General features: G+C 34.8%; 1 protein-coding gene across 1 annotated transcript in view; it reads right to left on the bottom strand.

Annotated features, from left to right (window-relative positions):
- stum (mechanosensory transduction mediator stumble) overlaps window positions 1-24830 on the bottom strand; it is a 189509-nt gene extending 164679 nt beyond the window's left edge. Inside the window, exon 1 of the mRNA XM_072540973.1 lies at window positions 24681-24830. The gene's annotated coding sequence lies outside the window, so the exon portion shown is untranslated. The remainder of the gene's footprint in view (window positions 1-24680) is intronic.
- Between the last annotated feature and the right edge of the window lie 200 nt (window positions 24831-25030).

Raw genomic sequence — 25030 nt, 5'->3', positions numbered from 1 at the left:
CGCCACTCACATTATGAGTCAATCGGTTGTGACACGGCGATGGGGAAGGCAACGGGAAACCACCCCATAAATAGTCCCTAGTTCATTCATCATTATTAATGTAAACCAATTTGGAGAAGATACTGATCATGGACTTCGGATACCAAGATCCGGCAGGGGAGGAAGAACACAAAAATGTAAGGCTTCCCAGGTCGTCAACCCACGAAATCCTTACCAATATTTAAACACTAATAAAGATAAAGTGTGCACGTGGAACGTTCAAAAAATCTGTACTTGGAATGTTCGAAGTATGTTTGAAGGGGGAAAGATACACAACACCATTCAAGAAATGAAAAGACTAAATATCGACGTGATGGGAATCAGCGAGATGAGATGGCCAGGCTCGGGACAGTGCTGTGTGGATGAGCATATGGTATACTATGCGGGAAACGACAAACCACATCACTGGAATGGCGTAGCATTGATTCTGAGCAAAAAGGTCGCTGGGGCTGTGATCAGCGTGATACCTCTCTCTGACAGGGTCATTCTGATGAAGCTGCAAGGCAGACCCGTTAATACGAACATCATTCAAATTTACGCTCCAACATCAGAAAAACCAGAAGAGGATATCGAGGAGTTCTACGCAATTGTACAAAAAGCACTAAAATACACCAAGAAGAACGAGCTAACCATCATCATGGGTGATTTCAATGCCAAAATTGGCAAAAGCAGTGTAGAAGACATCGTCGGACAACACGGCTTAGGCGAGAAAAACGAAAGAGGAGACCGACTCATACAATTTTGCCGGGAAGAAGATTTTACCATTGCTAACACGTGGTTTAAACTTCCCCCGAGACGACTTTATACGTGGAAGTCACCTGCGGATACAGCCAGCAATATCATCAGAAACCAGATAGACTTTATTCTCATTAACAAAAGATTCAAGAACAGCTTGACTTCGGCGAAGACCTTCCCAGGAGCAGACGTCTCATCGGACCACAACCCATTAGTGGGCCAGATAGAACTCAAACTAAAGAAACTCATCAAAAATAAACCTAAACAGAACCTGGATTATGACACTCTAAAAGACCCCGTAGTTCGTCAGAACGTGAGAGATACAATGAGACAAAAACTAGAAACGGCTCAACAACAAGAACAGAGTGTAGAACAAAAATGGAGTTATATCAAAGACGTCATGCTGAATGCGGGAAAAGAACATCTGGGAAAGAAAAAAAGAGTAAAAAATAAAGAATGGATGACTGATGACATTCTGCAGATGATGGAACAAAGAAGATTAATGAAAAACAGGGACGCGAAGAAATACCAAGAAACCAACCAGACAATTAAAAAAGAAATACGAAGAGCCAAGGAGACATGGATGCAAGAAAAATGTAAACTAATCGAGGAGCTCCAAGAGAAACACGATCATATAAATATCCACCGAAGGATTCGTGAAGCCACTGGTCAATACAAGAGGAGAAACACACACCTCCTCATAAATTTAATAAAGACGGTAATCTGGCGACGACAGTGAATGAGAAGTTGGTTACCTGGAAAATATATATCGAAGAACTTTTCTGGGACGACCGCGGCAACCTTCCGGAAATAAATTGCATGACAGGGCCGTCAATTCTAGAAAGCGAGGTAAAGGCTGCTTTAAAACAGTCTAAGAATGGTAAGGCTACAGGTCCGGACGAAATACCCGTTGAACTTATTAAGGTGATGAGTGAAGTGAGCACAAAGGAGTTAACTGAACTGTTCAACGCCATATACGATTCAGGTAATATCCCAGATGAATGGCTATTGTCAACATTTGTAACGCTACCAAAAAAATGATCTGCGAAAACGCGCGAAGATTTCCGAACTATCAGTCTTATGAGTCATGCACTTAAAATTTTTCTTAAAATCATACATGCCAGAATTTACAAGAAATGCGAAGAAAATGTCGGTGAAATGCAATTCGGATTCCGCAATTCTATGGGTACACGTGAAGCACTTTTCACCTTACAAGTCCTACTTCAGAGATACCGCGATGTCAGTTGTGATGTCTATATTTGTTTTATTGACTACGCCAAGGCATTTGACCGTTGTCAGCACCAGAAGATGGTCACCGCACTACAAAGAGTAGGATTGGATGAGAAGGACATTCGGATCATCATGAATTTATACTGGAACCAGCGTGCTCAAGTCAAGGTCGAAGACCAACTGACCGACCAAGTGAAGATCATGCGACGAGTAAGGCAAGGATGTGTGCTATCGCCGACTCTTTTCAATATATACTCTGAGGAGATTTTTAATGAAGCCCTCACAAACCTAGACATGGGAATCCGAGTGAACGGTGAATACATCAATAATATCCGCTACGCCGATGACACTGTGTTACTAGCAACCAGCCTAAACGATCTGCAGGCCTTACTAGACCGAGTGCGAACTGTGAGCGTATCATACGGACTGAACCTTAATATTAAGAAAACTAAATTCATGGTTGTCAGCCGTACAAATTTAGATCCCGGGGCACTAATGGCAGGTAGCGAAGAGATCCAGAGAGTCGACAGATTCACTTACCTCGGAACTACCCTCAACGTACAATGGGACTAGGCTCAAGAGATTAGATCCAGAATTGAAATGGCACGGTCTACATTTATTAAGTTGAGATCCTTGCTGTGCTGCAGTGATCTCAGTTTGGGAACCAAGATGCGGATAGTGAGGTGCTACGTTCTTCCAGTGTTACTATATGGAGTTGAAGCCTGGACACTGACGCAAGCCACTGAAAAACGAATCGAAGCCTTCGAGATGTGGATATACAGAAGGATACTAAAAATATCTTATGTGGACCATGTCACCAACGTTGAGGTCCTACAGCGCATGACAAAAGAAAAAGAAGTGCTTAATTTAATTAAACAACGTAAGCTTGAGTACCTCGGCCACGTGATGCGGAACGAAGAAAAATATCGAATTCTTCAACTTGTTATGCAGGGTAAAGTATTTGGCAGAAGAGGACCGGGACGCCGTCGTATCTCGTGGTTGAAAAATTTTCGACAATGGTTTGAGATGACCTCAGCGGAGCTGTTTCGCAGAGCAGTCAACAAAACCATGATAGCCTTGATGATCGCCAACATCCGGACCGGATAAGGCACTGAAGAAGAAGATCTAAAACAGTCCAGACAGAATTAATAGAATCAATTAGTTACATTTTGAATAATGTTATTGAATCTGAGATTCAGAAAACCATTTGTTTTTTTCCAGAAGTAGATGAAACTACATGTCATTTACAATTATCAATTGTTGTTTGATACGCGTTACGTGGTAATATTTATGGGAGGTTTTTAGGTTTTACAGACGTGTGCAAAAGCCATAAGGCGGAATATATATTTTTGGTGTTTTAAAATACAGATTAAAATTGTTTGATATCAAAAATAAATTGGTAGGGCAAACTTATGACGGCGCTGTCGGGATGTGCGGTGAATTGAGTGGTCTCCAGGCAAAAGAATAGAATGAATTTAGTTTTGTAGGATACGTGTAAAAAATTTAAAGAATGTCGTCTTTTTTTGCCATTTTAAGCGGATTTGCTTCATTTTTCTCAAGCTCGCTTAAACGGACTAATATTTTAGAACAATTTGTTTCGAAAAAAATGCCAACACTTTGTCAGACGCGATAGAATTTTAAACCTCGGTTAGTTTTTACAGTAGCAGATCACCGTGAACAGTTTTTGGAAGTTTTTTATTTTATTATTGAAGGCGACGATTTTGAAAGTATTGATCTCGATCCGCGAAGCAATCGGTTTGAGAACTTTATTAAATGATTACTCTTTTAAATATTTTTAAGAAAGTGTTTACCCAAACCGATTTGATATTTAATGTTGTTCAAAATCAGTCAATTGACATTATTTATTCCAAAAATAGAATGCTAGAAAGCTGGTGCAAAATATTTGCCGCTTCCCGCATTTCGATCGCAATCGTTTTCTATATCTGCAGCCTTCCGCTTTTAAAGCTCTGTCTCTCATGACGTCGTTTACCATCTCGTGTCATTAAATTGCTGGTATTCTTCATCTTATTCTACACTGTGGTAACTTGGTCTTTGTTGGCTAGTGTTCTTCCTCCGTTCTCATTACGTGACATACCACGATAGCTGCTTTGTTTCTATACTTTTTACACGGAATATACTCTGTTTGTCCTCCACCTTCTTTTTTAATTTCTAATACGCTCGATCCTGGATAGTCCATTTCCTATTCCTCTATTTTCTGTCTACCATATGAAAGCTGCCAACAGTCTGACCCACATGTCAAAATGGGCTCTATTAGTGTTAGGTAGATTGTCATCTTTGTTTTTAACTAAATATTTTTAGACCATATTAAGGAGTTCAAAATGCGAGTCGATTGTTTCCTTTGCTAAACTCTATTATCTATTCCCCTCTTTTTCTTAGTATGCCGTCTTCTCAATCTCTGATATTCCTGAGCCAAGTTTTTTTTCTTTCTTACCAAGCCTTTTCTTCCCTCTACTCTTCCTTGTACGATGACGTGTAGAAGAGAGTATTTATCGTTACGAAGTATGTATCCCAGATACGATGCTTTTCTTATTTTAATTGTCTTCATAAGCCTTCTGTCATGTCTAATTCGTCTTAACACTTCTTCATTTGAGACTTTTGTCCTCTAGTATTTTCTTTTTCTGATAATATACTACCGAGGTTTTTATATTCTCATCAAGATATGTAGAGAATTCTAACTCTAAATCCTCTGCCACATTACCTATTTTGATGTATTCTGTTTTGCTTATGCATGTTAAGACCCCTTTTTTTATATTCTAAACAAATAATCCATATTCTTTTCATCACTCTCTACCACCACTTGAAGTCTGCGAAAAACCACGTTTTCAAATCACAATTGTCATTGATCTCTATTCCCATTCCAGACACACGCCTTCTCCAATCTTCCTATCGAAACTTGTGCTGTAGGCTTTCTTTAGATTAACAAATAATAAGTGTATTTTTAGGTTTCGTACTTTTCTTTTTCTGGAAATTGTCTATGCATGATCTTCCTGCACGAAATCCATTTTGACCTTCTATATCATAGTATTCTAATTCTATATTTTCATCAATTTGATCTTCTTTATCATAGTATTCTAATTCTACTCTGTCCTTTAATATTCAGTCGTACAATCTTCCCATTGCTCTGGTGATTGTTATTTCTCTATAGTAAGAGTATAATCTCTCATCTTCATTTTTATAAACTGAGCTGATGTACCCCCTATTCTCGTCGTCCTATTCTCCTTTTAGATATACTTAGTCCATGTTTAATCAGTTAAATCGAGATTATTTGGACTCCATGTACATTACCATTCATTCAGCGCTTTCTTCAATTCTTTCGTAGTTATTTCTTCTACTAGGGCATCACTTATTTGTCGGTCTTTCAATTTCCCTAAAAATGTTCGCCTATTCTATATCAGTAATGTCTTGTTATGATTTTCTCAATCCTTCATATCTATCAATTCGGTTCCTTTCCTTCTATACCAATAGAGGTTATAGTCTTTCAAGCTTCTCTTATTCTTGTTAATTCGATGTAGCTATTCCTGCAGATTTTATTTTTCACATTTCGTTCTTTCTTTTTCTAACTTCTTTGTTAACTTCTCTATTCAGCTCACTGTATATTTCGTCGATAGCCACTTTTGGTATACTTTAGGAATCTTATGGTGGCAGGATACTAGCTTGTTTTATATGTAGCCAATTATTATTTATTGCAATATATTATGTTTCTCCTATCTGCTACTGCTATTAAAGTTAATCATACGCCTTATATTTAAACTTAAATAATTGGATCATCAAATCATGATTTTATGATATATTATTAGCTGTTGTAATAAATAGAAAGCCACTTATAAGTGCACATCTAGATTAATATATTCGATATAAATGTTGTTACGTGCGTTTTATATGGTTTTGTGGGAGAAACTTTTATAAAACAATTTCTTGCTGATTCTGTTTGGATACAAATTAATAAGTATGTTTAATAAAGATTTGGAAGATAAAAGTAATCGATAATGAACTTAGTTTCTGTTTAGAAAACTTCTTATTTTACACTTTCTTAGTAATAAGTGATCTTTGCTTCCCAAATATGTCAAAGGATATAAGTATAAGTATTTTGTGTGGAATTTGCAAACAATAAACAGCATATTAAATATCTTCCTAATAATACTCAAAACACTATAGTTCTTTACGACTAATTTGAAAAGGAACCTTTTTGCCTTAATCCATTGTTAACAAATTTAGCAGATTGTAAATAAAAATTTAATTTTCCTCTAGTTCCAGAGAAACTGGAAAGCAGTTGCAGATAACATCAGATAAACGTATACGTAGGAAACAAACCAATGTAACTTTACAAGGAGAGCAATTACTACGTTAATGGTAGCCAGACACATTTATGAAAAAATGCGGAGTTTAAAACCAGACATGTTATATTGGGGTACATACCAAAACCATGGAGTGTGGTTTATATACCCAAACTTTGCAAAACCGGGCAGGAAAAAGCTAAGTATCTGAGACCGATAAGTCAGAAGTCATTCGTACTGAAGACTATAAAAAAAACTGCTCCATGGGCATATTAAAGATGGCACATTGGTTCAAAGTCTAATACATCAGGGACAGAATGTGTATCGTGCAGGACTTTCTACGGAAACGCACGTCACCATATCCTATAAAGCGTGAAGTATCTTGAAAGTCAAAAGGTGATATTGAATACATTTCTCGGCATAGAAAGAACATTCGACAACACCTCCTACGAAGCAACATGCTGAGGTGTCATGTCATATATGAAACCTTACTGGGGGATACAGAGTTAACACGAGTAGCCAGAGGCGCATGCGAGAGTTTTGTCTAATATCTTGTGGAATCTTGTCACGAATGGCAAATAATTGTCAAAAAATGTTCTGGGTTATGCGGATTACCTAGTTATCTTAGTCCAACGTAAAGTTAATGGTACAGTCAAAAATAGAATTCAACAGCGAATTCAATATCGATATGGAGGCCTAAGGTGCAGCAAAAAGTGTCATCCTCAAACTAAGCAAGGTGCTAAGGCGCTTGCCTTAAAATCACAGCGGCTATAGTGGCACACTTACTAGACATCCCTCTTTTAACGCATAATTATAAGGAGGGAGACGAGAATGGGATATTACAGACTACAAGAAAACCTGAGCAACGTACTGGTTAAATCCGGACATAATTACATCATAAATGAAATTAAAGATACCGAATGGATGAGATTTATGACCTAATGGTACTCAGGTAGAGGCCTCAAGCACCTTTTTTGTTCCACTTGTCTACGAGAGCGATAGGGTAGTGGAAACACTCGAACCGGACTCCAGGGTTATACCTGGTAAACAGACAGGTCTAAAAGTGCAGAAAGGTCAGGTGTTGCATTAAGGACTAATATAGATATACCTGAAAAAGTCTACTTAAAGTCTTAAAAGCAATGAAAAGCACCAATTTGTATCTGGCTAATATCACTATGAGGTCATAGCATCTTAAGATCAAGGTCGTAAAGAAAGAGATCGTAATTACAGTTAAAGAGATCGATAGAAAACTCAAAGAACGTCCTGGTGTTCTTCTGGTCCAGAACTTGATAAGATCACAAGACAGAGGTGACGATACTTCAAAATATGCTAAAATATGCTGTAAAAAATATATGCTAAATGTTCCAAACAAAACAATTTATAATTAATATCGACAATTTATCACAAAATAAGTTAGTTTCTTAGACACATTAAACAAGAAAATATTGTAAATAATTGCAGCAATAAAACTTAACGACCTTTAAGACAAGGCATCGTTGCACATTAGTTTCACAACGATTGTTTCTTTTGTTTTACATTTAATTTCCTTTCAGTTTCATTTACAATTTGATGTTTTACTGACTTAATTATAAACTTTTTGAATGTTGTTAAAATTATTAACAAAGTGTTTACATATTCACAATTATGATTTCACTCTCACCAAGAGAGATTTCATCTTGATTAAATATAATTTAATAAAAATATAGACATTCACTTAACGTATGCAAAAGTAATTAATTGTATTAACACTTAAATAAGTAGTAAAAAAAACAAAACGTCGACGACGTCGTATTGATAATAATCTTTCTGGTTATGCTCCAGAAATAATGCGTGAGCTTCTGCTAATAGTAATGGTAGCAATGAATTTTATTTTGAATAATATTAATTTATAACATAATAAGACTTAAAACTAATTTACCTTTGTATAATAGAGAGAACACAGGGAAAGTGGATAAATAGAAGATATTATATAGTCTATATATATATATATATATATATATATATATATATATATATATATATATATATATATATAATATCATCTACAGGGCAATCCACCTACTGACCATTAGATCCAAATAAAAATCCAGATCTGGTCGATGTCTTTATCCTTCATAGCATGGTCTTAAATTATTTTGATGTACAAGCTTCCTGAGATCCTGAGATCTGTCCAGTTACCATACCCCCATAATTGTTACACTATCCACGCACATTATAAAACGTCCAAATGTCTCTAAGTTAACAACAGCAAAGACCAACTGGAATGTATTCGAGTCTTACATAAATGAAAATATAAAATTAATTATTAGATTAAAGCAACCAAAAGATATCGAGAATGCCGTGCTTCTTCTCAAACTACACACGCAGCTGCTGAAAAATCTACACCCCTCAGAACGACAAAGAACAGAGTGACACCAACATACCCGTATACATAAAACGTCTTGTTGCACAAAAATTGCAGAGAAGTCGCAATCCTACAGATAAAAATTAATATAATAGATTAACACAGCAATTTAAAACTGTTCTACAAGAAGCAAGGAATGACACATTTGAATTATTCATCAAACACCCTTCAAAAGAAGACCACGGCATCTGGGAAACAACAAAACCATTTAAGAGGCATACAAAGCACATACCACCTTTAAGGAAAGCCCATGGAAGCTGGGAAAAAACTGAACAAGAAAAGGCATCAATATTTCCGAAATATCTCTCACACGTTTTTGGTGCACCTGAAGTTAACAGCAGTAACAACGAAGAACAAGTCAAAAACTTTTTAGATACTCCCTGCCCAATGATGCTACCGATACCGATAATAATGTAAAAGAACAAATTTTTAAATGCAATAACTACAAAGCACCAGGCTTCGACATAATCACCGGGCTAATATTAAAAAAAATACCGATGAAAGCAATTGTTCTACTGACCACGATATATAATAGTATCATAAGATTAGCCTACTACCAGATTAATTGAAAGTTCGCAGAAATAATTATGATTAGTAAACGAAATAAACCACTAAATATTACCACCTCATATAGACCAATCAGCTTACTTCCAATAATGTCAAAAATCTTAGAAAGGCTACTGCTTCAAAGAAACTCAGAAGACATCGATAACAGTGTCATAGGATTGTTAAAAAGATTAATGTATGCCTCGAAGAAAAGAAAATATGCACCGCTGCCTTTCTGGAAGTAGAATAGGCCTTCGACGGTGTTTAGCATGACGGCCTCCTATATAAACTTAAGTCATCCTTTCCCACAGCTCACTATCTACTATTAAAATCTTACCTTAGAGAACGTCACTTTCAAGTCAGATTCCTTACAGAAACCTCTCATTACTATCCCATAAAATCCGGTGTCCATCAAGGAAGTGTCCTTGGTTCTCTACTGCAGCTCATGTTTACTGCTGATATCCCATTAACAAATACTAATATAGTAGCCATGTTCGCAGATGACACCGCCAAAATATCCATCGATGATGACCCTCAAGTAGCATTAGGAAAACTTCAAATGCACCTGAATCTACTACAACTGGATGAATAGATGGAAAATCAAAGTTAACCACACCAAGTCTAATCAAAGAGAATCACACTAAACGATATGTTACTACCAGTAAAAACAGAAGTCAAATACCTGGGAATGACGCTTGACCAAAAGCTCACTTGGAAAGCACACATATTGGCAAAAAACCCATATCAACTTGAAAATACGTCAAGTAAATTGGCTAATTGGCCGAAAATCGCAGCTATCTACAAATAATAAACTTCTTGTTCATACGTGCATAATAAAGCCTATATGGACATATGGAGTGTAACTATAGGGTTGTGCCAAGCATATAGCTATACCAACTATAGAAGGCACAATTAAAAAAAAATTATATTATCACAAAATATGGTAGTAATAAAAAAAATGAATACAAAGTATGGCATCCACCCTGGTTTATTACGGCTCTACATCTGCTGATCCTAGACAAAATGAGATTGTCAAGATCCTGTTAAGATATATTTGCCCATTTTTCTATCAGACTTTCTCGGAGACGAAACGGTATTTATATGTTACCCATCCCCTTCTTCTTCTAGTGCCGACTCCACTAATGAAAGTTGACTATAACTATTACAAATTCTTCTCTATCTTCTGATTTTCTTAAAAACATATGTGTGTTTAAACCCGGTCTAATCTAGAATGTTTTTCAGTCAGGATATTTGTCGTCTACCAAGACCACCTTTTCCTTCGATTTTACCCTTCATAGTCAGCTACAACAACTCGTACTTTTGATTTCTAAGTATGTGCCCTAAATATGCTGTCTTTCTTCTTTTAATGGTGGTGAAAAGTTCTCTGTCTCTTCCCATTCTGTGCAACACCATTTTATTCGTAATATGATCGGTCCATGGTATTTTCAAAATTCTTCTAAAAAGCCACATATCACAGTTTGTCATGCATTATCATGCGTGAGGTGGAAGTTTTGAAAAACAGCAGCAGCAAACTACCACATGAATTTATTTTTATTAATTTTATTATGTTATAAAAATATCTCCAGACTTTTCTGATGTGTATATATATATATATATATATATATATATATATATATATATATTTAGGCGGTACCATAAATTGATCCACCCACTGTGCTGTATTATACCTAATTGTTTTAATTAGGTACCTACAAAAAAGGAGGATTTCTTTGACTAATATACTTTCTAGTACAGCCTACAAATCTATTGATTTTGTTACTGTTATCAGTACCGGCCAAAATTATGATTCAGTATACCAATGATCATGACATGAGTAATTTGTAGGTTTAGCCAATTTTTCTGTACTACACGGATAAATCGAGAACGTTTAACGAGATTTTGATATATTCATGTCGAATTTAGAGGATAGGTTAAAAAAATACATGTTTAAAAAATAATAAAGATTATAAACTAAGAAAATTTAACTGTTACTTTAAAATCTGTTTTCTTATCGATTAACAAGTACTTTTCACAAAAAAAATTATTTACCCATTTAACTTTAGAGTGAAAACCTACTTATCCAAATTCAATTTTTAGCTTCCAAACACGCATGAGATTTCTACAATTTAAACCCCCACCTTGAATAATCTCTCTTCCTTTTACTGATGTTAATCTAACAAACAAGATTAAACAAAACAAAGATGTCGCCAATCAAAATAAAATAAAAATTTCATCGACTAGTAAACAAATATGGCAATCGGCAAATTATTTTACTCTTATTAAATTCGTCATAAAATTGACTTATCCTATTATTATTGTTTGCATATATGAGAGAAGCAATAATTAAAAAGCATAAACGGAAAAAGAAAGTGCAACGTAAATTTAATTTTGAAAAACTGCGAAAATTATCAAAAGGATATACAAGAAACCTACGCCAAACAAGATATGGATATCGCTTACAAACACACTATCTACTTACTGTCTATTCAAAGGAGAGTTTATACTCACGTACATCTGTTCTTAGAGCTCTAGCGAAGGTGTGCATACCGAATCAGCACTTTAACACGAGATTCCAGAAAAATACAGATAAAGATTTAGAGAACTTTGCTGACAAGGTGGTTAATTCGACTTCTAGAATTACTGTTACACCAAGGCCGCAATTAGAGCGTTGTGACTCATATCGTTGTGTGTTGTGTCTTAATGTGACACAACGAGCGTTGTGTCCTAATAATAAATACTTATTTAAGTAAATACCTGGAAGTATTATATGTATATATATATATATATATATATATATATATATATATTTATATTATATAGAGGTGATAGATTGGTGGAGTGCTGCCAAGAGGAAAACTTTGTTATCACCAACACATGTTTTAAACAACCAAAAAGACGTCTCTATACATGGATATCACCGAGAGATGGCCATGGTAGTGTAATGCGTAACCAAATAGATTATATCATGATTAACAATAGATTTCGAAACTCATGTAAATGTACTAAGACATATCCAAGTGCCGACGCAGCCACCGATCACAATTTACTGGCATCTAGAATCAACCTAAAATTAAAGACAATCAAAAAGCCTTCCATTACAAAGAAATACGATAGACAAAAACTAAAAGAAGAAGAATTTAAACATCACTTTGAGCAGACAATGAACGAAAAAATTCGAGACAACATCACACAAGTATACAATGTACCAACAGTCGAAGAAAGATGGGATAACATAAAGACTGGTATCATCGATACAGCAACGCAAAGTGGAACTGTCGCCCATTATAAAAAGCAAGCGTAGATGAAAGATGAAATAATCGAAATGATGGACGAAAGAAGACAGCTTAAAAATAGAAATAACTCAGAGTATAAAAGAAAGCATAATCTGATTCGAAGAAAAATCAGGGAAGCCAAAGAGTTATGGATGCGAGCAAAATGTGAGGAACTAGAAGAATTGCAACGAAAACATGACGAATTTAACACACATAAGAAAATAAAAGAAGTTACAGTACACAAAAGAAATACACCCATAACATTAACGAATAATGAAGGTCATGCACTATCTCTAGAAGACGAAGTAATGAAGGAATGGGAAAACTACATTAAAGCATTATTTAAGGATGATCGAGGATCACTACCTAACTTAAGTGCAAATACAGGAACATCAATCTTAAAAGCTGAAGTGGAAAAAGCCATACACCAAGCCAAAAACAACAAAGCCAGTGGACCAGATCAAATATACAGCGAATGGCTAAAATTACTCTCAAATGACAATATAAAAGAACACACTGTACTTTTCAATCAAATATATGATACCAGTGAAATTCCATCGGACTGGTTAAAATCGATCTTTATTCCTCTACCTAAGAAACCAAACGTTAAGAAATGTAGCGATTGTAGACTCATTAGTTTAATGAGCCATGCCGTTAAAATACTGTTGCATATTCTTCTAAATCGAATTAACAACAAGTGCGAAGAAATAATTAGTCAAGAGCAGTTCGGGTTCCGGAGATGCCTTGGAACTAGAGAAGCACTATTTTCTATGCAAACACTCCTTCAACGATGTTGGGAGGTAAGAAAACCCGTATATATGTGCTTCATTGATTTTGAAAAGGCATTTGATCGCGTTCAGCATACCAGACTAATTACCGCCTTGCAGAGCATCCAACTAGATGAGAAAGACATCAAACTTATTGCCAAACTTTACTGGAACCAAACAGCCATTATTAATACCAACAACAGAGAATCAAAGCCAATCAGTATTGAACGAGGCGTAAGACAGGGCTGTGTACTGTCTCCCACCCTCTTTAACGTGTATTCTAAGAATCTATTTAGGGAAGCTTTAAAAGATCAAAAAGGAATTATTATAGGAGGAGAAATAATTAACAATATACGGTACGCCGACGATACTGTGATTCTAGCTGAAAACATCGACGATCTGCAGGAGCTAATCAATAGAGTTGACATGGAATGCACAAATTGGGGACTGTCGATAAATATCGATAAAACTAAATACATGGTGACCAGTAAAGTGGATATCGGCGCAACCCAACTGATATTAAACCAACAACCGCTGCAGAGAGTTCAGAGATTCAAATACCTTGGATGTTGGATTACCCAAAATCTGGATCCATCCTTCAAAATTCGATGTAGAATTGAACAGGCAAGAAACTCATTTCAAAAATTCAAGCCTCTATTATCCAATAACTCATTAAATTTGAAAATCCGTAAAAAGTTTACAAGATTTTACGTGTGGCCTGTACTTTTGTATAGATGTGAAACTTGGACTTTAAACGCCGATATCATGAATAAAATCGAGGCGTTTGAGATGTGGTTGTATCGAAGGATACTAAAAATTCCATGGACTAGCAGAACCAGAAACGAAGAAGTTCTTCGAAGAATGGGACATCAACGAACTCTATTAAATATTATTAAGAGGCGTAAACTAGAATATCTTGGACATATAATCAGAGGACCAAGATATGAGTTCCTTCGGCTAATTCTCAACGGTAAAATCGAAGGAAAGAAATGGATAGGACGGAAGAAACTCTCTTGGTTGAGGAATTTGCGGCAGTGGACAGGTTTGACAGCGGACCAATTGCTACACTTAGCGCAAGACCGAGATCAGTATAACAATATTATAAGCATGGTAGTCGCCGACGTTCCGTAGGGATATGGCACTCTAAGAAGAAGATATATATATATATATATATATATATATATATATATATATATATATATATATAACTGTTTTGGATGGGTTGGAGTCAATAATAGGGCTATTGGTTAACTATTTTTTTATTCTCGAGCTTTCAATTGTGTTTACAATTATTATCAAGAGCTAAAAAAGACAAAATACTTACAAGGTTGAACTAAAAAGAAAAAACAATTTTTTTGTTAACTTATTATTCTTTTTAGTTCAACCTTGTAAGTATTTTGTCTTTTTTAGCTCTTGATAATAATTGTAAACACAATTGAAAGCTCGAGAATAAAAAAAATAGTTAACCAATAGCCCTATTATTGACTCCAACCCATCCAAAACAGTTATATATTTGTTCCAAACGAGTCACAAGTACTTCTTTTTTCTTATTCTTATATATATATATATATATATATATATATATATATATATATATATATATATATATAAAGAATATTTATTGGTTAGTGGACTCCTTTTTGAATCACCGAAAGGAGAAAGCAAAATAGGAGAATACTTCCCTTGGAGATTAAGGGTTCTCTATAAAGTAATGTTTTATTGGCCAGAGTTTGAGTAAAACTTTAACTATTATCCTAACAATATCAAGTAAATTATTTTTTAGCGTAACATTTACACAATCTTGATTAATTGCCTTTAAATTAAATTAGATACATTCATCTAATTTGTGTAAAAAATTGTAACAAGATAGAAATACTTAGTCTATAAAGTAAGTAAGATAATTTTAGTGGTTATGCTCTATAAATATTGCATGTGTTCTTTGTAACGGCACTAATGAATTTCATAGTTTCATTCATTATATTAACAGAAAAGATGGAAACTGTATTTTTTCTTATTTAAACTATTCTTGATAAGTAATTTAGTTTATTGTAATAGGGTTTTTTAAAAGATGAGTTTGAAAGACAAAATCCAGGTTTTAAAAGAAAAATAATATTTCTGAAGTACCGCGGTACTTGCACAGATACGTCCATTTTGTTATAATCAAGGTAATCTCAAAAAAAATTATGCTCTGATGTCACACACTGAAAAAAATGGGGTCTGAATTAAACACCATAACACAGACCAACGATGAAAAAACTTTTTTGATAAAATTACCTTTATCTAACGTATTTTTACAATTTAGCCTTTAAAATTGCACAATTACATTTTATTTTGTTTAACGAGCAAAGAAATCTAATGTTACTTGGTTGGTAGCACTGTTAATGAATTGTACAACACTCTTTGTTCTTCTTCCTTTTCATTAAAAGCTGTATAATTCCTTTATTCTAATAAACATAACCCAACTTTTCAGTGTTTGACTCATACGCTTTTAAGTATGGCTAGTCGCAGTTGTAAAAACTGTACAAATACATTTTGTTACATATGTCGTGATTTTGTTATTAAAAAATATCAGAGAAACATTACTGACTGAAAAAAAGATGTATTTTGCATATTTTGGTGTGAAAATTGGTGACCAAGACAAAGGTTGGGCTCCTTACAATGTATGTTATGTTTGTGTTGAGGATTTAAGGAAGTGGTCGAAAAAAGAAAAAAGCTTTTAAATTTGCAGTGCCTATGACATAAAAAGAGCAAAAAAATATTCAAATGATTATTATTTTTGTACTGTCGATGTTTCTGTCGATCCCATCTGTATCCGTCAGGTAGAGCATGGACCTGAACTGGCAGTCCCTGAGCCTTCTCTACGTATTGATGACATTTTAAATACTAGTGAATCAGAATCTGATAAAAGTGGTCCAGGAAGTGATAGTGAATTTCAGTGTCCTTCAGAAAATTTACAACCACAGTTGTTTACACAAACTGAGTTAGATGACTTAGTAAGAGATTTGGGTTTACCAAAGGAAAAACCAGAATTGCTCTCAAGATTAAAAGAAAAGAATTTGTTGTCGCCTGGTACCTCCATTTATAAATACAGGTACAGAAATCAACAGTTTGCTTTTTTTACACAACAAGTGGATTTTGTCTACTGCCATGAGATTGGTGGTCTAATGAATGAGTTTGTCATTGGTATAATAAGGATTATTGGAGGCTTATATATATATATATATATATATATATATATATATATATATATATATAGGTAGGTTCTTGAACTCCTAACTGGAGCAGAGCTTCAGTGAAAACGCGCCATCGGGTTCTATTTTGCGCTAATGCCTTCGCCTTGACCAGATTTGCCATGACCTCTTATCTCGTCCATGATGGATCTTCTCCAAGTTTATACTGGGCGACCTCTTTTTCTTCTTCCTTGAGGATTCCACTCTAGGGCAATCTTTGCAATACTGGAATTATTTTTTCTGAGTGTCCTGGAATACAGAAGTATTTCCTACCCCTGACGTTATGAAAACCGCAGTGGAGCAAGTTCTTGTGGGAACAAAATTACGCGCAACTGCAAGGAAATATGATATCGATAAGCAAACGCTTAACACATATGTGCAAAAACAAACAGCAAACAAACAGCAAACAAAAGCATGTAACAAAGTTACATGCCCCTGACGACAACATTACCTATTTACCTAATTTTAAAACTGCGTTATATCGGATAAACTGCTTTTATCGGATTACCTAGTCCGTGCTTCGCAAATGCACCATGGTTTAACAATTTTATGTGCATGTCAACTTGTGTTTCAATTTGCGAAGGGCAACCATAAAAAATATCCTAAAACATGGGATATTAAATCCATTGCTGGCTATGATTGGTATCGCGGCTTTAGACATCGCCACTCTGAGTTATCCAGAGTCAACCAGTTTGTCAAGATGTGCGAGTTTCAAACGCACAAATGTTACCAGGTTTCGAATAATTTAGAATCGGTACTAAACCGCGAAAAGTTTGAACATCATCAGATCTGAAATATTGATAAGACAGGGCCTTACAACGGTACATAAACCACCTAAAGTTCTGGCAGCGAGGGGTATTAAACAAGTTGGAAACGTCACGTCTGCTATATGAGGCACATTAGTAACTGCCTGTTGTAGTATTAGTACTAAGTAGAGGGAGATTTATTCCACCATTTTTCATCTTTCCAAGAGTAAATTTTAAGGGCTATATGTTAAGTGGTGGTTTTCCAGGAAGTACTGGTGTTGCTCATCCCTGTGGATGGATGTCTTCCGAAAACTTTCTTGTTTTCCTGGACCACTTCATAAAACATACTGGTTGTTCAATGAAAAACAAAGTATTGCTGCTAATAGATAACCACGAGAGCCATATTTCCGTTAAGTCCTCAAAGAAAGCAAAAGTTTCCAACACAATGCAGCCCTTGGATGTATTCGTTTACTTTCCCTTTAAAAATTATTATAATTCTCAGTGTGCTTATGGAGGGTTTCAAATCCAGGTCAAAAGTTGACCATTTATAAAATTGCTACTTTAGCTAGTCAAGCGTTCGAATTAGCTTTCACAACCAAGACTATTGCATCCAATTTTTCGGCGACCAGCATTTACCCTTTCAATCGAGCAGGTCCACGAAAGTGTATTACAAATCGAAAACGAGGTTCTTCAAGGATTTTTACCGATACGCCAGAAAAAGACGCTATAGAGGCTAAAACAAATGCTCGAAAGATAAAAACGGTTGTTCCATTTAAAGCATGTAAATATTTTTTAAACAAACAGAAATCTTTACAAAAACTTGCAAGTCCACCAGAATCTTCTTCGAGTGATGAAGAGGAACGAAACGGGTAAGGAGAAAGCAGCGAAGATATTTCAGATATTGATTTCACTATAAAAAATAAAATTAATTTTTTGTCTCCCTAGTCTCCCTAGTCTATCCTATAGTGTTAAAATTGTATTGTCTAACATTGAAAATAATTCACCCAATCTAACATTATCAGACAACTCAAATACACAGAATTATCAAAAAAAAGACTGAGGACTAAGATTGACTTTTATTAACCCAGACAAGAAGCTGAATTTAGATCGGGATACAACACTAACGACCACATACTGGTCATAATGAACCTGTATATAGAGAAGTCTGCAGAATATAACAAAGCATTTGCATTGATATTTGTCGACTATAAAAAAGCAATTAATACTATAATCCAGCAAAAAATGTTAAAAGCATTGACAGAATGCCGAATAGACCATCAGTATTGTACACTAACATATTATTTTTTTTATCTACAAACTTTTTATTTTTTAAGGTTTTCTAGATTTTATTATTCTTTAATAAAATTGCTTACCGTCCCAAATAACATATATTTATTGAATTAAATTGGACGAAAATCAATAAATATATGAAGGTCCAAAACCTTATTCAATTTAATTAATATACTTGTAGTCCTATACTTTGTGTTATTTGCCTAAACATGGTGCAAAAATATAAAAAGGCGTTCTTCTTAGACCCTAGCATTGTTCATTAATCATATTTACATAATTATAATTTGAAGAAGTAATTTATCACGTTCTAATTTATATAGAAAGATAATTAACTAGAAATATTTGTTAACTAGTATTCCGTGTTTTAGTATACTGTGCGATATTTAAAATTTAATCTAATAAAACATAAAAAATCTTATAAGATGTGTTCTAAAATTATCTCTTGCTGACGTTTCGTGTGCAAATGCGGCAGACATTATCAAAGGTGATGCGTCAGTGAGCGCAGTGGCCTACTGTCGCTCGTTGGTCAACAAGTTCTTTCAGACGAAAAATAGTTCGACAAAGATATTGGGAAAGGCAGGAAATGAGAACATTAGATATTATAATAAAATTATAGAAGCAGGTATTTTAACATATATTTAGTGGTCTTGAGATTTCACGAAAATAAAATTTTTCGCATTTAATTCCAAAAAAGCCTGCTTTTAAAGTTATTAGAAATGAACGTCATTAATAAAGATAATGCTTTTGCTAGTAAATTTACAGAGAAAAGCAATTTAAATCAAAATAAAACAAACATGACACTGACCAACGTCAAAATCATGTGTTATCTCAGCATCTAAATAAGTTGATCATTTTAAAAGCGATTTAAGTTAAAGAAAAACAACAAAAACCAGATAATGACCAGCAACTCTATATTTAGTAATTTTTTTTTAATTTTAGTGAAAAGGTTTTTAATAAAAATAATTTGTACCTAAATTTAAATGAGCATGGTATCACACATGCCCATTATCCCGGCTCACAAGGCACAGAGTCACCTTTTCTGTTGTCCACGTGTGTAATTCCAATGTTTTGGGTGTGGCAAGTCTCTTTAAGGTATGGATGTGCACCCTAATATTGCCACGGTGAATACCGAATATCGGGCGATCTTCGATGCAAGATCACCAGATGTCGAAGAACCAATCTCAGCTCCAAAGAAGCTGCTATTGATTAGCTTTATGATCACAGAAGCGGAAATGTTTGGAGCCTTGAAGACTGTAAAATAGGTACCAAGGTATTCGTTTGTAAATTGATTCTAGCCTATAATACCAAGCTCCGTACGGTGTCACACCAAAAGTGTTGGAGTCCTGCAGAACAACTTTGATACCACAGGTTGGCAATTCCTTAGAAGTTGATCAGTGGCGCCCTATAACGATTTCTTATCTACTGGTAAGAGTATTGCATCGTGTCCTAGAAAAGAGGATTGCGGTGCCTGATTATCACGAGAACCATAAAGGATTTGGCCAAATGACGTCCTAATAAATAATCTACCACTCCAGTCAGTTATTAAAGAGAGGAGAAGAGGTATTTGCCTCGGTGTACAATACGGTTTCTCAACGGTTCATAGAACGTGATACGAATCGATTCGTGTTAGATGCGATAGTCAAGCTGTAGGTGATGGACTCATATCTGAACTGCCATACGAGCGGCACCGCCGACAGTAGATCGATCAAAAACATCCGAATAAGGACAGATGTAAAACAGAGTGACCCGTAGTAGCCCTACTCATTCGATATGGTTATCGAAGAGATGATATGAGAGCTCGAGGGAGATAGTCGTGGCCTGTCGATTGCAGATGGCAGAAAGATCTTAGTATTAAGTTACGCTGATGACCTAATTCTCACTGTTCTGTCGGAAACGACAGAATTCGACAGATGGTGTCGAGCGAGTTGATTGTATACCTAGACAGAAGGTATAATGCACTTGGTCAGACCAGGCTAGTTTTCAGTGAGCTGCAGATGCAGTTCGATGATATTCACAGTGCTACGTAAAATTGCTCGTCTTAAAACATAACTACTGCCAAGGTATACAGACAACCTACGTAGCACCACTATAACATTGAATGTGTTAAATTGCTCGTACTCAGGTGCCTACATTTACACTCCTATTAAAGAAAATAAACTAGGCGTGATGGCCTTGGCATTAGACGCTCCAACCATAATGAGACGCCGCATAATGAAACTAATGACAAGATACGCTTATGACTAATGACAAGGTACGCTTGAGACAGCAGCTACCTTCTCATTGCCATTTATGTCACGTCCCTAGTAGAAATGGACTGTCACAACAGGAGGCAGCTCGACATCTATAGCACGAGAATTAAGCCAGGAACTTGAGCTCGGATCTTGCTCAAAGGTATGCTTAAATAAACAAATCCACCGCTCTACTGGTCTGAAAAAGATTATGTTAAATCAGCTCAGCTGATGAAGAAATTTACCCCTAACAAAGGGTGTACCATCAAATCCACCACACGAGAGCTTAAGTCACGTACTAGAGAAATTCCCAGCATCATATTGGTAAATAATAAGCAGAATTCGTTACGTATCCGAAGAAGACAGCTGAGTAGAGAAGGTGGTTCGTATAGGTAAAGCCAAGGATCTTGGACCCCTACATAAGGCAGCAAAAAATAAGACAGTCATATATTGTGAGCCTTTATTTTTTTAGACCATGTAAAACCAATATTCAGGGAAAATTATTTACATGACACTTCTTGCCAACTGAGAAGCAAACCATAGAAAAATATTGGAAAAATGTAAAAATGAACGTGAAAAAAGTAACAGAAAAAATAAAGTTATTAGATATAGTAAGCGAGAAACAAGGTAATGGATGACAGAGGAGATCGTTGATAAAATTAAAGAAGAGCATATGTATAAACTATTGCATATCCCAAGGATTGATCATAATGTGACAAACGGGGAAGAATAGAACGTGGGTAGGATAGAACCAAGACGAGACTCAGTTCGAAAGGAATATTCGTGGTTGAGAGCACGTATTTACGAAAAGTTAGGAACCTTAATATGGGGATATACAGAAATACGGTATAAAAATAAAATCATTGGAGACATAAATCCGGAAAATATAAAATATATAGAGGATCGAAGTTTAAATACAGAAAACAAAATGAAAATAGCTAGGACAAGTTTTGATCACAAAGATATTCTTAAGGTAACATGGACTTTCCCAGATGAAAAAATAAAAAATCAGATAGATTAAGTTCTAATACAAAGCAAACAGGATAGTCGAGGGCAATAGTCGATTGTAAGAGTTACAGAGGGGCATATACCAATAGTGACCATACACTAGTAATAGCTAAATTAAAACAAGAATAACCAATAGTTCCAAAATCTGTTAGAGACAAATTAAATTACTAATTAGAGCGCCTTCAAGAGAAACAGGTACTAAACAACTAGAGAAAGAAATAAGTAAATGACTAGAGAATCCAATTAAGCCGGAAATAGAAGAAGAAGAATATACCATACAGAGAGCTATGTCGAAAGCAGTGGAAAAGTGTATAGAAATAATGTACATAAAAAGACGTCAAGACTGGTTCGATGAAGAATGTATAAATGCTTCGGCAAGTAGAAACAGGGCAAAATACCTAAAATACGATCAAAAAGTATGTGGCTAAAAGAAGAGAAGTTAAGAGAATTATCAAAAATAAGATAGAAAAGCAATTAAAAAATAGAAGAGGCCTACATAAACAAAGAGGTAAAAAATGTTTACCAAGAAATTAAGAAATCCCGAGAAACTAAAAAAAATAATACAAGGTATTGCAGAAACAAAGAAGGTTTACTTCTAGGAGAAACAACAGAAAAATTAAACAGATGGGCGGAATTCTTCGAAGATCAGACCAACTAGAGAAACTAAAGGAAAATAAGAATTCGCCAGAAGGTAAAGAAGAGAGGTGAGAGGAACCAACTTTAAATGAAGTTAAAAAAATAAAAGCGATCTAAAAAATAACAAAAGGGCAGGCGAAAGTGGTATCTCAGCTGAGAATTTTCTAAAAAGGAAAGCGGATAAAGATTAAATATTTCGCTTGACATTAACAGTTTGGCAAAAAGAAAAAATATCGAAACAATGGAATAGCGCTCTTATTTGTCCAATCCATAAACGAGGAGACAAAACTAGCACTATTATAAATACTCTAAAAGTACTTGCAAAAATTAGAAAAAGAATAATGAAATATGATAACCAGAGCCGGCGATAACGGGTCTGTAAGGGATATAGTCCAGGCGGCAGTGTATGATTCCCCATTATCCATTATCCCCGTCATCGCCAGTATTATTTTCCGAAGGCGTCGAACCCCAAACATCATTGTCTCAAAACTTATTTTCTTGAGGATCTGTTCTCCGGTTTTTCGCCAGTTATTATTTTAAAAAGAAAAAACCGGAACAAAAAAAAAACCTGTAAAAGCGATTCTTGCAGAGTAAAAAAATCGGTTTTAGGTTATAACCGGTAGGTTTTTTCCACCCCTACTTTATAGCTTAACAGCTAACCGAGTCATGAATAAAAAACTAATCACATATTTCAGGAGACACATAATGTGCTACTAAGGCACAGACACACTTTCACCCATCCTTACAAACTAATAAGGGTTGTTTTTAAGTTGAAATAAAATAAATTCATAACATTTTGATTAAAAAAATTATTATATTTATAGTTTCAATGAAAATACTACAACTATTCGAATTTTTGTTGCAAGGGCTGGTTTTTATAAGAGTAGAAATTATGTGGCAAAAAATTGAAACAATCTAACTTTATTGTCACTATATAAATAAATAACTCCAAATGGCTTGAATTACCAATTATATATTTTTTTTTCTAATAGAGGTCGTTTTGACTCATAAAAAATAAAAAGCAACCAACGACATAAGTACATTTTGAAATAGAGGGTAAGTATAACCTAAATCCAAATTTCCATAAAAATCAGTAGAGACAACATATTCAATGACATTGTTTTCATTATAACTAATCTAAGGGGTAAGATTTAGGGGTTAAACTGTGATAAAATCTCAAATTATGTTGTGTGATGTTAATTGATATTTATTTACTTCATTAAAAGATAATTTTAATCAATTACCTGTTTTAATTTTCGATTATACGATTTTTTCTAATAGGGGTAATTTTCACCACTAAAAAATAAAAATCAATCAACAGCAAAGTCTTAAAGTGAAGTGGTGAGTAAGAAGAACTTGATACAAATGTTCATGCAATTCGGTGGTGACACGGAAAATTACAGGGTATCGCCGGATTTCACGTTTATTTACTGGCCTAATAGAAAGAAGGCAATGAGAACACTAGAAATATCATAAAATCGTATAAAGCTAAATTTATAGTGAGAATGACGCTTAGGAAAACGAGAAATAGGGCAACAATGGAAAAAAGCTTTTTAAGGCAGTTCACAGTGAATAGAGGTTTAAAACAAGGGGACCCGTTATCAATGAATTTATTTAACTTAGTATTAGAACAAATCGTACGAAAAATTAATATGAGCACAAACCGCGTATTCGTAGCGTACGCGGGTGATGTGGTGATACCAGCGAGAACGAAAAAACATCTAGAAAAAGTTTTCCAGAAATTTAAAGAAGAAGCGAAAAGATACGGACTAACAATAAACCAAACAAAAACGCAACATATTGAAATGAGAGTCTCCTCTCAGAAGTTATAGAATAATAATTATTAATTCCTAATCAAGATAAAATACTTATTAGTTCGAAAGTGAATATCTATGGTAATATCAATGTCTCAATCCCTTCTCTGTAAAATACACAAAAAATTTAAATATTAACTTTTTATTTTTGTCAATATTTGCAAAAAATGTATCCCATTTGAATTATAAATAATAATAATATAAACAACATACAATATGTATGTTGTTTACCAGAAGATGTTTTAAAAACGTGTTAGTACTCACACATGCACAAGTTATGTTGGGTTTTGGGTATCCCACGACAATCCTTTATTTTGAAGTTATATATTTTGTAGTATTTTATCTTTATTTTTTTCTAATCTAAACGCAATCAACAGATATGCAAAAAAAAAGAAATAAAGAACTTTTACGCTAAAAATAGAGATACTATCACAACTTACTTTAAAATCGCTATTAGTTAGTCCCAAGTGGGGTGTCATTATCAAAACGAAAAAGTCACATTAATCAAATTTAATAAATTTTCACTTCACCTCAACTCTGTTCCAACCGATCATCACAACACGGCACAGATTTAGCTTTAACTAAAAGTGTTGATGATTGCTAATAGGTGATGGCAGCGCCTCTAGGAGGCGGCATATGCGGCTTGAATAACCAAGAACCTCCTGACGCCCTACTTGCGTCGTTTTAACACATCCCCTTCTTTTCTTGTACGACGCCACGCGACTTACATACGACGCGTCGTTGCCTTCAAGTCTGTATACCACGATTGGTTTTGTCCATTTCTTTTCTT

The sequence above is a fragment of the Diabrotica undecimpunctata genome, chromosome 8 (genome assembly GCF_040954645.1).
Source record: "Diabrotica undecimpunctata isolate CICGRU chromosome 8, icDiaUnde3, whole genome shotgun sequence".
In the NCBI taxonomy this organism is placed as follows: Eukaryota; Metazoa; Arthropoda; class Insecta; order Coleoptera; family Chrysomelidae; genus Diabrotica; species Diabrotica undecimpunctata.
Note: the sequence above shows the minus strand (reverse complement) of the source record. Positions and strands in the feature narration are given on the sequence as shown.